General features: G+C 40.5%; 1 protein-coding gene across 3 annotated transcripts in view; it reads left to right on the top strand.

The window, feature by feature from the left end:
• mbd2 (methyl-CpG binding domain protein 2) overlaps window positions 1–1,853 on the top strand; it is a 32,427-nt gene extending 30,574 nt beyond the window's left edge. For all 3 annotated transcript variants that reach the window (XM_051413551.1, XM_051413549.1, XM_051413550.1), the window contains one exon: window positions 1,107–1,853. The gene's annotated coding sequence lies outside the window, so the exon portion shown is untranslated. The remainder of the gene's footprint in view (window positions 1–1,106) is intronic.
• Window positions 1,854–13,834: the final 11,981 nt, after the last annotated feature.

The raw sequence follows: 13,834 nt of genomic DNA, 5'->3' as shown, positions 1-13,834 counted from the left end.
CGGTGGGAGGGAGGAGGTGTCGAGGGGTTAATGGGGAAGCTAATGATTAGCATGGAGGCTGGTGTTTATTGTTCCGCAGGAGGTGGATGAAGACAGTTTGTTCTGCAGAGTGTTTCATTAAGTGGGTTTTATTAAGACAAGCTTAGTCAATTTGGGTTTAATAGAAGAATGAGGCTGGAGGGGGGGTTTGTTCAGAGGTCTTTGCAGGGAGCCTCATAATTATATTCACACTTTATCTGTTAGCTCAGGACATAGTGTACACCTGGGTGCTCATTAACACACACATGTTGGTACTTCTATACTTGGGAGGGTCCAGGGCCAAATTGAACACAATATTAAGTTAACGACATAGCACACGTTGTCACTCACGCTGTTGAATGGCAAGGGTGTTTGCTAGCCAACTTGACATGCATGATTTGCGGTTGGCATTAAATTACTAGATTTACCTGAAGAGGAAAGGCTGATGTCATCATCAACATCTGTGATGTCCACCACCACACTGGCAGGGCTGGGAGTCTCTTCAATTTGTCCAGCGAGGCCGACACTGGCTGCGGCTGCTGAAGTGCTTGGCCTTGCGTCACGTAGGTTATCAAACACGGTGCATTGTTCGGCTTTAAATAAACTCCATGTGTCGCCAGATGTTTCATCAAATTCGGCAGCAGCCAAGGGTTCGGCCTGTGGCCCTTTGCTGCGTGTCACACCCTCTCTCTCTTACCCTTTTATTTGTTCATGTTAAATTATTTTTTGTTTTTATTCAACCAAACTCCATTTCTCAGATTGCCAGTTTTGTTTCAGTTAACATTATGATCAAAACACAACATAGAAGTTCATAATTGACCTTGGAAACAGTAGTTTCTTAAACAATCTAAACTCTGTGTCCACTTATTCGCTTTATCTGGAGCCATCAATTATAGCTTTTTGTTCCCTCTGCTCCCCTGTTCAAAGGCGCTTGGGGCCACTCCAATATAGCTGCTTAGACAGTCAGCAGAGGCACAAATAGAGTGAATATGAGGTTGATAAAGTTGGCTCCTGCGTTCACTGTGGCAGCCAACTACTAAACTGTTATCAGTGACAGTAACTCTTTATTTCTCTCTGTCTCCCTCCAGAGTCCCTCTGTTCACCAGCCTCAGGTTTATCATCATCTTCATCTTAATCCAGACAACAAACCAAAAAGTGGACCACCCACAGACCGAAGACTCATCAGGCGATTGCTTCGACGTTCCTGTTAAGGCAACATCACGCTGGACATCTATCAGCATCTGGAAATTTTCCAGAGTAACAGCAGCGACCACAGCAATAATGACATCAGCAATGACAAAAACACCAGCAACAACTACAATATGACAACAAAGAACTGCAGCAGCAATGGTTGCAGCAACAGAAAACTGCAACATAGGAACATATGGGGAGCAACAGCTGCAATAAGTTGAGTGTCTATCAGCTTAAAGCAACAACCGAAGCCTTTAATCCTTTTTGTGATTTATCATCTGTACAAACTTTACAACAAGCGCTTATCTTCTTTCACTTTTCAAATTGTGATTCTTTTTAATATAAAAGTAATTAAAAAAAAAAATACTGAAGAGCAACGCCCTCATCGAACCCAAAGTCAGGTTGCAAACTGCTGGACGGCTTTTGCTTACTCTACTCACTCTTAATAAGCTCTTTAATGATTTTGATTGTTTGTGTTGTCAGATTGTCGTCTGTTTTAGAGACGTCTTCAGGGGTTTTTAAATAAATAATGAGAATTTACATGAATATGAAATAGAACAATTGCTTATTTAAGACAAATTTTATACCTTAAGAGAACATAAGTGTACATTTCTTGGACTGGAGTAAATAAATAATTATATTCACATTCGTTTATTGGTGCTTTTTAAAAAGAAATCTGCTTACGAATGACTGTCAATCAATATTCTACACACTGCTGACTTTTCATTTTGCTGGTCATCTCTATTAGTTGGGGTCAGTTGCCTCCTGGGCTCATCTGTAACATTAGCTAGCTCTCCTAGCGCCACTGAAATAGCTAATGTTCAGCCACAGTTTGCGAGTGTGGTTCAGTAGAAAGAAAATAGTTCCTACACGAATCTACTCACAACAAGGTCTGTGGATTATTTTGATTATCCTGGTTTTGATTTCTGGAAAGAGACATTGCTGTTAAGTTTCTCAAATGCATTTTGGTGCTTTGAGCACCCCAGGCGGAGTGCCGTCTGGTTCCATTATATTGGAGATAAGGCAGACATCTCTACAGCCGATATCTCCAAAACTTAGCAACTCACACCAAAACTATCTAGATGAATTAATATGGAGAGAGATAGGTTCCATATTATTCGTATATGCAAACACCGTAATCCACACGTATGATATAATTTGCAAGCACAAAGTCAAAATTCGTGACTTGTAAATTGGTATTTGCACAAAGGTGTAATGATTTACTCAAATGTTTGGAAACTGGCAAATTAAATCATACCAATTTGTAAAAATATATCACGTTTCACGTGTGCATCTGTCATGAAATTTCATTTGCGACTCTTACGTTCCGTGTGTGAAGTGATGAATCTGCGTTTGCAGATCATCCAACATGCACATTCATCCCTGCTTCCGCTTACGTAATATGGAGACATTCCTTTCTCCTTTTTCCAACCCGATCCATACGCGAAGGTCTTAACCCATGCAAGAGTCCACCCCGCTCCCCCAAAAATATTCCAGTAGGTGGCGGTGTTGATACTGCTTTACCGATGTACATTTGTTCCCCACTCTATGAAATCCAACAATACAGCTGAAATAAATGCATGGGTGAGCCGAACGTTGTTTTATGATTGATATACATTCTCAAACGTCTAGATTAACATCAAGCCAATTCAATTACTAATTTTTATGACTAATTTCTACTGACCGATAGCATAGGTCTTGGCATGAGAATCAATGGAAATTGGTGAAAACAGATCAGGTCATTGTAATATTGAAGTAAATTAAGGTTTCTGTCCCTGCTAGCTTAAAACAGAGTCTCATGCCATATCCCAGATTTGACAACGTGTTTTGAATTTGGACACATCAGTATTTTATGGATGTTGAATTACCTTGGCCTGCAGGCAATGTTTGTGTCGTTATGTTGCATTTGGCTTCACCAAAATTATCATTTGCAGCTTGCTAGCAGGCTAGTCGACTTAGCTTACAGTGTACACAAACTGACTGTAGAAGCAGAAGCAGAAGCATAATCTTGGTCTCAAATGAAAGTTAACACTCTGAAGTTTCATGCTTGTATGCTTGTGAATTGTACTTCAGGGGTTCTGATATGGAATGACTACACTAAATATGGAATAATTACAAAAAAATTGGTGTGTATAAGATGGACTATACATCTGCACAACTAATATTGGATAAAATAACATGATTATTCAATTTCTATGGATTCCTGTGAATATTTCAATTCAATTCAATTCAGTTTTATTTGTATAGCGCCAATTCATAACAGAAGTTATCTCAGGACACTTTTCAAATAGAGCAGGTCTAGACCGAACTCTTTAAAACATTATTTACAGAGACCCAACAGTACCACCATGAGCAAGCACTTGGCAACAAGGGCAAGGAAAAACTGCCTGTTAAAAGGCAGAAACCTAGGACAGACCCTTCAGCTCTAGGTGGGTGGTCGTCTGCCTCGACCAGTTGGGGTGAGAGAGAGAGAGAGAGAGAGCGAGAGAAAGACAGACAGACAGGTGCACAGCAACAACAGTATTGGCAATGGCAATCTAGCAGGACCATGGCAGGAGGCTCCACCAGGATCGACAAGAACCTGCAAGACGAGAAAGCACAAGAACTCCGTGGAAGAAGTGAAATTAGTAACATGCATAAATGGAACATGAATGAGTGCAGGAAGAGAGGAGCTCAGTTATATGGAATGACTACACTAAATATGGAATAAATACACAAAAATTGGTGTGTATAAGATGGACTATACATCTGCACAACTAATATTGGATAAAATAACATGATTATTCAATTTCTATGGATTCCTGTGAATATTTCAAGACCCTAGATATAGGGTCTATATATATATATATATATAGACCCTATATCTAACATATTGCTAAGGATATACACTCCAGCTAGAAGGTAGGGAAGCACCAAAGGCGGAGGAGGGGATTTTTGGTTAAATTTAATTGAGATATAGATAAATTAATCTGACAATGTAAAGCACTACACATATTTTACATGAAAAAGATTGTCATGTATTGATTCCCAATAGTCCAAGCCTTCAAATGATGTATAATATGACTATGCTACAACAATTTGATGTATAAAATTGATTTAGAATGTTCAATCCAATCCAACTTTATTTGTTAAGCACTTTAAAAACAACCAAAGTTGACCAAAGTGCTGTACAGGAGAATAAATAAGACATCATAACGTTACATGTAAACAGTGATGGTGATGATGAAGACCACTGTGAGGAACATAGACAGTGATGGTGACAACACTGGAAAGTTCCCGTGGCAGATAACACGGACGAAGTCCGACGGTGATGAGCTCGATGTCCGGGCTGCAGACGCTCTGGCGTTACACCACCTGATGTTTATGAGCACGGACAGTCCCCCTCCTTTCTTCTTGCCGGTCGCGGTGGTGTCCCTGTCGGCTCGAACCGTCTGGAAGCTGGGAATGGTGACGTTGGAGTCCGGTATCTGCTCGTGTAGCCACGTTTGTAGGGTTTAAAGCTCCTCTTCTTCATCCTCCGTTTAACCCCCGCTCTGCAGCCTCACCGTCTCCTCAGCTCCTCCGGTATGGAGGCTCTCTCTCCGGTCAGGATGCTGGGGTACCTCAGGGCGATCATCTGGTCGCGGGTGTAAACAATGCAACTCGCCGTCGCCATGGAGACCCGTGCAAACAAATGGGTGGAATGGAGTCGTGTTAAGGCAGCAATGCATTGTGAGGACAGTCTAGGGACACTCTCAAGAATGACCCAAATGGGGTGTGTTGTAAGGAGAACTTACTCAGTTCCCTGCCCCATGTACCTTGTGCATGTAGACACCAACCATAAACTCATCAGGTAACCCATGTAGCACCCAATACATCTTATTCGGTTATTATTATTAGATTATGTCGGTTTCGAGCCGACAGGGACACCACCGCGACCAGCAAGAAGAAAGGAGGGGGACTGTCCGTGCTCATCAACAACAGGTGGTGTAACGCCGGGTACATTTGTGTGAAAGAGCGTCTGCAGCCCGGACATCGAGCTCATCACCGTCGGACTTCGTCCATGTTATCTGCCACGGGAACTTTCCAGTGTTGTCACCATCACTGTCTATGTTCCTCACAGTGGTCTTCATCATCACCATCACTGTTTACATTTATGATGTCCTATTTATTCTCCTGTACAGCACTTTGGTCAACTTTGGTTGTTTTTGGTTGTCTGGTTGTCAATGGACTCGACACATTCCATGAGATCACTTTTTAGGCCAGAGTAGCTAGAGTAGTGATCTGGAATCCGTATGCGCTCATAACAAGTGCTAGCAGTTGGTAGGTGGTTTCGTCCCCTGGACTTCACAATCTCCATGATGTACCTGTTTGGTGGTACCTCCCAGCCAGTCCAGAACTTCCCAAGCTTGGACAAAATTCCTGGGGATGCTAAGAAAAAAAGAAGTTTATTTTATTGTGTGTGTGTGTGTGTGTGTGTGTGTGTGTGTGTGTGTGTGTGCGCACATGCATAGATAATATACATACAATCACTGGGATTTACAGTATTAAAGTTTGGGATCTGTGGCCTCTTCCACCCAACGAAAGAACCATTCGGAACCATGCTGGTTCGCAGAAAGTGTAGATCTACACACCGGTGCTTGTTCTTGTTTTCAAAACCTAAAACTAAATTACTTATAACTACAGTGTCAACATAATATTGTGAATACTTTTAAAACATTTAAAAAGATAAAATTTAAAAAGATCAAAAAGCATGCAAAGATATTCTACTTAAACCAATTTTGTGTGTTTCCATGGTAAAGGGGTGCAATGTCATCACAGTTATCACAAACATTTGAACTGCACTATATGCTGAAATAACGTACCATCTTCAACAAACCCTGTGATAGCACTGATGGTGCCAGTTGGAATGCTGTCATCGGAGTCATCACTGTCATAGGCTTCTTTGGACTGGGGCCATCTGATGGATTGAAGAATGGCCTGAGAGTATAAAAAAACCCACATTATTGCATGTACAATTTTCATATAAGTGCTAACCCAATTGCATAAAAGGTACTTGTGGGGTAAGCTGGACATCAGCCTCCCGTGGAAAGAAAAAGGGAGCAACATTCAGTCGAGAGGCTAATAGTGGCCAAACACCTGTTTCCTTCAATCCCTTTCTGAACTGTTTAATCTGGGCATGTGCTCTGCCAAGTACCGGTGAAAATATAAGGTATAAAGTGTAAAAAATATAAAGTATTGGTGGAAATGTAATGAGGTGCCTGGACAGCTTGATTTTATGATTAGATTTATTGCCAGACTTTTAAACGTAAAAAGGTACAGGAACTTGAGGCTTGGCTGGTAATATATTCTGCAATGGGACAGTGACCCAAAGCAGTTAAGCTAAACAGATAAACAAGTCTAGTCAAATAATTTATTGGTCAAGTCAAAGTTTGGACCTTTTTGGCAACAGAAGCAAGGAAAATCAGGTGTCCCTTAAAGTGTTCACAAGATTTTGTATGTCAGATGTTTAGCTTTTGTGAAGCAATCTATATCTGTTTAAAATATTATATCTTATTGTGTGCTGGTTATTGGAAAGGTCAGCTTTAGAAATTGGGGGTCTATGTAAATCTGATGCATTTTTAATTCCTTTAACCATAAAAAATTACCTTGTCAGGAGGGCTCACAAACTTCCAAGAACCCCTAGATAAAATCATACAGACACAAATAAATGTGCACATTACTGTGTGAGAAAGAAGCTGCTGGAAGAGTAATAATCGGTTGGTCTCCTTGGTTGGAACTGGACAGTACCAATTCAGGCAAAGTTCGGTTATTTGTGAAGACTCCTCTTCATTCCATTGTTCTTTCAGAACCTAGGGATAAAGAGTCATTAACATAAACAACAGGTTTTGAACATGAAATGTAAGAAGATAAAGGTATGATGGGTTATAAGTTGTTTTTCTTCACTCACCAGCCTGATGGTTTCCCGGTGCTCTACATCACAACAGTCTTCTAGGCAGAGTTTGGATGCAGCCATCTCCTTTGTGGAATTTATAAAGGCATCTACCACTGCTGGACTAAGTGCTGACAGTGTAGGACCACCATAAATTGCAGAGTGACCAGTCATCCTTCCAGCAATCATAATCAAGTCACTTTCAATGAGGGATGTAGATAAGACTGGCACAAGATTGTCTGTTTGTCCTTGAAACATTGTAGTCACTGCTGCATTTCCTGAGGAAGTACAAATTAACTCTAAATTATTTCTGATGTGGCAGTGTTAACCAGTGATGTTAAAAGACAAAGGGAATTGTTAATTAGTACATCTGTTTACACTGGTATCCACCTACGTCACAATTAATGCGTTATATTTCAGTGGTACCATCATGTGCCAGATTTACAAAAGTACGTACCCAAGTTCAGTTTAAATCCCTGTTTCAGTTTGGAAATAGTTGATGACAGAATGTGTCTTGTAACCCCCAAACCAACTGCAGCATCCCCTAAAATGAAACAATGTTAGTATTCACAGCATCTACATGAATGAACTGAATTTCTGCAGTAAACTATCTATCTCCTCCTTTCGTTTAGTTCCCAAAAAAGTGCCACAATTATACAGACTATCATGAAATAGAACATTCCATTAATTTGTTGCTTCTATCAATGTATACCTATAATGCGGCAGTTAAATGGTGCTGTCCATTGGCTTTTGGTACGATTTTCTTTATAAAAAGAAATGAGGGTGCTGTCCCGCTCTTCATCATCATCTCTTGCATTCAGGGAAAGCAGCAGAGATGGCTGATTCACCCCTCCTTGCCTCAATTCTTTAAGAAACAGCTGCATGGCTTCCTGTGGTGTGTCTGCTGTTTTCCATGATATCAGTGACGCTAAAATGGAATTTGAGCAAGTATCTGTAATAATGATAATGTAATATTCCATTGCCAAGCACACATTCACGTCTGAGATTTTTTTTTTTTACCTGTTTCAACTGGTGCTAGAGGAGATCTGTCCACAGAATATCCAGATGAAGGACCTGGGACATCCATGTTCTGCTTCACAGGCTTTCTGAAGGCCCTTTCATCAACAGACCATTAAAAACTTCAAGTCGAAAGTTATATCGCCTATCCTTGCTTTCCATACAGTGTTTACCATGTTAGTGCTCCCAAATATTTAACTTTAAAATCAAGCAGAATTGTAATAGTTTTTAGTACAGTACAAGCAAAAGTAAAATGTTATCAAGCAGATATACTTCATTTGTCACAGGAATATTTCATATAAAAGTTATTTTTACCTTTCTGCACATTCACTACCATGCTTAGCCAGCACAGACATGGGGAATTCTTTTTGGCAAATAGGACACACCTACACAGAAGACAGCATCAGCAGAAAATCCACAAAAGTTATTAAAGTGCACATTAATAACCAATTTGTCTTTAGTAAAAGGGTTCAAATGTGGGTACATTTACCTGCACCTGTAGTTATTTGTTGATTTATTTCAATTTGACAGTCATACAATCAAATGACTTCTAATAATTTAGATATGCTCACTCACATTTACTGTTTGTTGGCAGTTCTCTGCATGGAGTGCCAACATTTGCAGAAGCATGGTGGCATTGCAAGTGAGACAGGGCACCTGTGGCATCCTTGCAAATTCTGCTGAGTCATAGGGCAGTGGCTCTGTGTCCAACTCCTCTTGCAAGGGAACCAAGAAAAGGTGATTCTTCCCATTGTTGGTCACAGCACAGAGCTGCCGACCAGAGTAACCCTCTGTGTCCATGGGAACATGGAAACATCCATCTTCCTTGAAGGTGGCGGAATTTCTTGAACTCATTCTCTATCTGTCACAATCTATACATAACCAAATCAAAATGAAGTTAGTTTGAAAATTGCATCACATGCAATGGACAGAAGCTTTGATTGTGCTTTTATTTCACTTCCATTAAAAGCGTCTTCTGAGTGCAATGTATAAAGGTGGAGTGAAACAAATGGATACTTAGAAAAATATGTATAGAATACTTCAGCATGTTTGCTGTCCTCTCCCACAGACAATCTTCTTCCCAGCCCTGTATGGGCTAACTCCAGTTCCTTTGAGTAAGAGTGGTGGGTCCTGGCAGGGCAAATATGATCAGGTCAGTGGTCTTGGCTGGACCAGACCAGACAGGGCTACAGAATCGGCCTTTTCCTTTCTTCATCTCTGATTTTGTCTGAAACGTATTTGGAAACTGCCTACAAAGGAGGCAAAAAGGAAAAACGAAACAGCCATTAGTAGAAACATGGAAAACTAGCATAACTTTTATCTTTATTTGTTTTACATAGCTGTTTAGAGAGTGATTTACTCTTGTAGTGAGGGAAGACTAGGAGACTAGGGTGGCCGTGGTAGTGGAATGAACAGGCGCTTGATTTGCTGTGTTGGCAGCTTTTGATATAGCATTTATCAATGCTTGCGCCACCGTCTCTACCATTTCCTGCAATAAAAAGTTGCATTCCCATTAAATTATAATACCCATAACTTCTTCTTACTGTAGCTCATTAAGAAAAGGTATTACTTACACTTTTGTACATCATAATGATGATGATGATAATAACGATCATACGAAATTAGCAAACAGCAAATAGTGTATTAGCAAAGCAGATAAGCCTCTGTTGGATTAGCTTCTAGTGTGAAGAGCAAAGCCATGCGAGCATTGCCTACCGAGTGGAGTGCAATCCTAGAAAATGCTATTTCCTAAATGATTCAAGCACAGATAACTGAACAGAAACAAACTAATTTACAACTAATTCTGGAATTTGCACCCCCAGCACACCTTGTAGTGTTGTGCTACGCGTTAATATACTATTCCTGAATGATTATCCCCGAAATGTTGAAGCTTGGAATAGGCTAGCACCAATCTGAAGTTTACATGCTAGCTTGAAACCCGTAAGACCCGAAACACTAAAGTGTACCGTAAAACCAGAAGAGCCCACACCTCCAATAACTTAAATTCCGTTTGTAATTAGTGATGATTTTAGCTGGCTTTCTTACTCACTGACAATTAGAGGAATTGCACGCAATTTTACTTCCTTTGGAAGGTACGCCATCAGCAGATGAGACTTGGTCAGCCACGTATCTCTGTCCTTTATATGTTTACAGCTCACGACAAAGAAGAAATGACACTACACGACAGCAGATCTTTGTGATTATTGGAGTGGACAACACCGCCACCTACTGGAATATTTTTTGGGGGGCGAGGTGGACTCGCGTATGGATCGGGTTGGAAAAAGGAGAAAGCAATGTCTCAAGATTACGTAAGCGGAAGCAGGGATGAATGTGCGTGTTGGATGATCTGCAAACGCAGATTCATCACTTCACACGGAACGTAAGAGTCGCAAATGAAATTTCATGACAGATGCACACGTGAAACGTGATATATTTTTACAAGTTGGTATGATTTGATTTGCAAGTTTCCAAACATTTGAGTAAATCATTACACCTTTGTGCAAATACCAATTTACAAGTCACGAATTTTGACTTTGCGCTTGCAAATTAAATGTACAAGTCACGAATGTTGTCATACGTGTGGATTACGGTGTTTGCATATAGGAATAATAGTCAGGACCTGGTGCTGTCCTAAGTTAAAAAAACGCACCTACCCCAACCACAGAAGTGAAGTTCACTAAAATACAGCCAGAAATATAAATGTGAGGTAGGATTAAAAAAAATTGGCAAATAACAGCTGGATGCAGTGACTGCGCGAGACTGCTACCTGAAGTCTTGTTGTCAACGAGGTTGCCAGGTTTGGTACTTTCAAGTATGTACAGAGACTAAAACCTGTGTCAGACTATTTCTGACAACCTGTGCTATAGCCCAGAAGTCTGGGTTAAAAAGTGAAATACATCATGTTAATTGGTGAGCTTAGAAGTGTTGGTAGGTGAATTTTGCCCTATTTAACCCTGACAACACTGCTAACATCTGCAGGACGGGTGGGGGCACGGTCAACTCACTTAACACCAGAATGCACCCCATGTTGTCTTCTGTCTCTTCCACCTTCTCTTCTGACAAAGCACTTTCTAACATCTGTTTTGCTTGCTAATAGGAGCAGATTAATGCCTGTGGTTTTACAATAACATATTCAATTATATGTTGTTATACTGTCCACATGTTTTTGGCCATCTCAACATCTACAGTCCAGATCGTCGCAGACATTCCTGATCGTATTAGATGAAGATCAGACTTTAATGAGTCCATAATCTCTCCTTAAGAGCAACCTTCAGAACAAACTTTACATTTTTAGCTCCCCTGCTGGTAAGATGTTGTTTGTTCTGTCAGATTCTTGGCAAAAACTGTTCCCAGTCCAGATGTTGGACTCTGTATGTGTGACTGTATGTTTGTGTGCACTGTGTTTGTGTGTGTGTTAAAGACGGAGTGAGACAAACCAGCCTGCCAGCTCTGCCCTAATTTGCATCTGCTAATGGCTCTATGATGCCAGTTTCTGATCACTGCAACTACACATTTAAATTCCTGCTTCATTGCCAGATGCTCCCCCTCGCTCTCTCTCTCTCTCTTGTCCAGGGATTCCTGTTTCCATCCTGTGACAGCAGCTGTGTTCGTGCTCTGCATCAGAAAGCATCAGCTGAGGTTAAACTGGAGACATAAAGCCTCTGCTGGTAATGATGTTTTAGTTGGTCATGATAAAGCTTACAGATCTACACTCAAACATTGCAGCCATTAACATGTCATTCCAAAAGCATGGGAATTAATCTGCTGCAGAAACAGCCTCCACTCCTCTGGTTTCAGGCTTCTTTCCAGTTTTCGGAACCTGGCTGCGGAGATTTGTTCCCATTCAGACACAAGAACACTACTGTCAGAGGAACGTACGTGAAGGAACTGATTGTCACTTATATTTGGTTAAAAGGGAGGGGTTCTTTGAGTTAAAGCAGCAACGAGGAGCCGCCCACGAGCTCCTGCTGTTTCTCAAGCTCACTTTTTCAACTGTTTGGGTTTTTGACCGTGATGCACAGTATGCTGACTACAAAATAGAGAAATGATTAATGATGAGTAGGAGTAGGAGAGTTTATTAAGTTTATTATTATGTCCCATTGAAATGACAGTGCATCTTTAGCTTTTGTAATGTGACACATTTCCGACTAAATATGTGAGAGTTTACTGTAGTTGTGAGAGATTTCACAAGAAGTTCAGGGAATTGATTTGATTGCACAAAAGTGGGTGTGACTTAGCAACCATGTTCAAGCAAGGATCTACTTTACTTGTGAACCTAAATCTCACCTCGTTCTGTATGTTACTACCCTCAGGAGCGCCAGAGCAGTGTGGAGTGGGATACAAAGAGAAATTAATGAAATGGGCCTTTTCGAAATGTAAATTTTTTGCCACCTGAGAGCAAACCAAAACACTAATGTAAGCTGAAAGATACTAAAACACTCTGTAAAGCTTAGAGGAACCATTGATCATGTACAAATATTATTTAGGGCAGCTTAAATATAGGGTTAGGGTTTAGAAAATCCATTGTACACAAATGTGTGTGTGTGTGTGTGTGTGTGTGTGTGTGTGTGTGTGTGTGTGAGAGAGAGGTGTGTCTGTGTGTAATCATGATTTGTTTTGGTTATTTTTACATATGATGGACCTCTTAAATTATTATTAAACTTTTGGTTTCTGGTTTGTTTGGTCTCAAAATAGCAAAAATGCTAACGTGACATTTAGCTTAGGAAATAGCTGCTGCTCATTTATATTAAGAAACAAACATCTCAGCAATCATGTGACTGTTGGAATTAGTTGACAGTTAGTTGCTATGGAATAAAATTCATGTCAGAACAAAATGTCATCCATGTTATTATAGTATAGTATAAATCATTTACTGGTAAATGGTGTTTCAATTCTAGCCAGTTTGCCAGAAGAAATTTGCTAGTGTAAACCTCACAGATACAGTGTTCCTACTCTACAGATGAGCATTTTTAAATTAATACTCCAGATGTTTACTCAGATTTATTCACTGACAGGAGATTTTGTTACCAATCCAGATTGTGTCATGTGATCTGTCCATTTGCTCCTCTCCAGGTCTGATAGAACTGATGCTGGCAGTATCTACACTAACCTCTTTAGAAGCCGCCATTGTTGTTTTCGAGGAAACAGTTGCTTCTCACACTCTTCGTCACACACACCTAACTTTAAACCACACCTGTAGCTGCCAGTAGTTCCTCAAAGTACACTGATTGGTCCGAACCACTGTGTTTGGACACAAATGCATAGCAAGATGGATTCTCACGTGATCTTGCTAGTGGTATTGGTAAAAATGTTCTTCTTCTGTCTAATCTCAGTAGGTAGAGTTTAATTACCTTAATTATAATGACTACAATTGTTAAACAATGGCCAATTTATAGTTTAATGGTTTCAATTTCTTTCTAAGGGGGGCTTTTATTGTCTTTAATCAATGTTGACAGCAGAGAGGGGATGACATGCAACAAAGGGCCACAGGTTGGAGTCAAACCTCTGGCCGCTGCAGCAAGGATTTAGCCCTGGCACATGGGACACCAGCTCTACCAGGTGAGCTACCCCAGCAGCCCTTAATGGTTTACATTTCAAAGCATGTACCTAAGGGCTTTATGGGCCTCATGCACAGTCGTTTTGGTTGTCTCATCCTTAACCTGTGTGGTTTGCTTGTTCTAGTGTTTCAAGTCAGAT

This window comes from Dicentrarchus labrax, unplaced genomic scaffold (assembly GCF_905237075.1).
Source record: "Dicentrarchus labrax unplaced genomic scaffold, dlabrax2021, whole genome shotgun sequence".
NCBI lineage: Eukaryota > Metazoa > Chordata > Actinopteri > Moronidae > Dicentrarchus > Dicentrarchus labrax.
The sequence above is the reverse complement of the archived record's forward strand: the minus strand, read 5'-3'. Positions and strand labels throughout refer to the sequence as shown.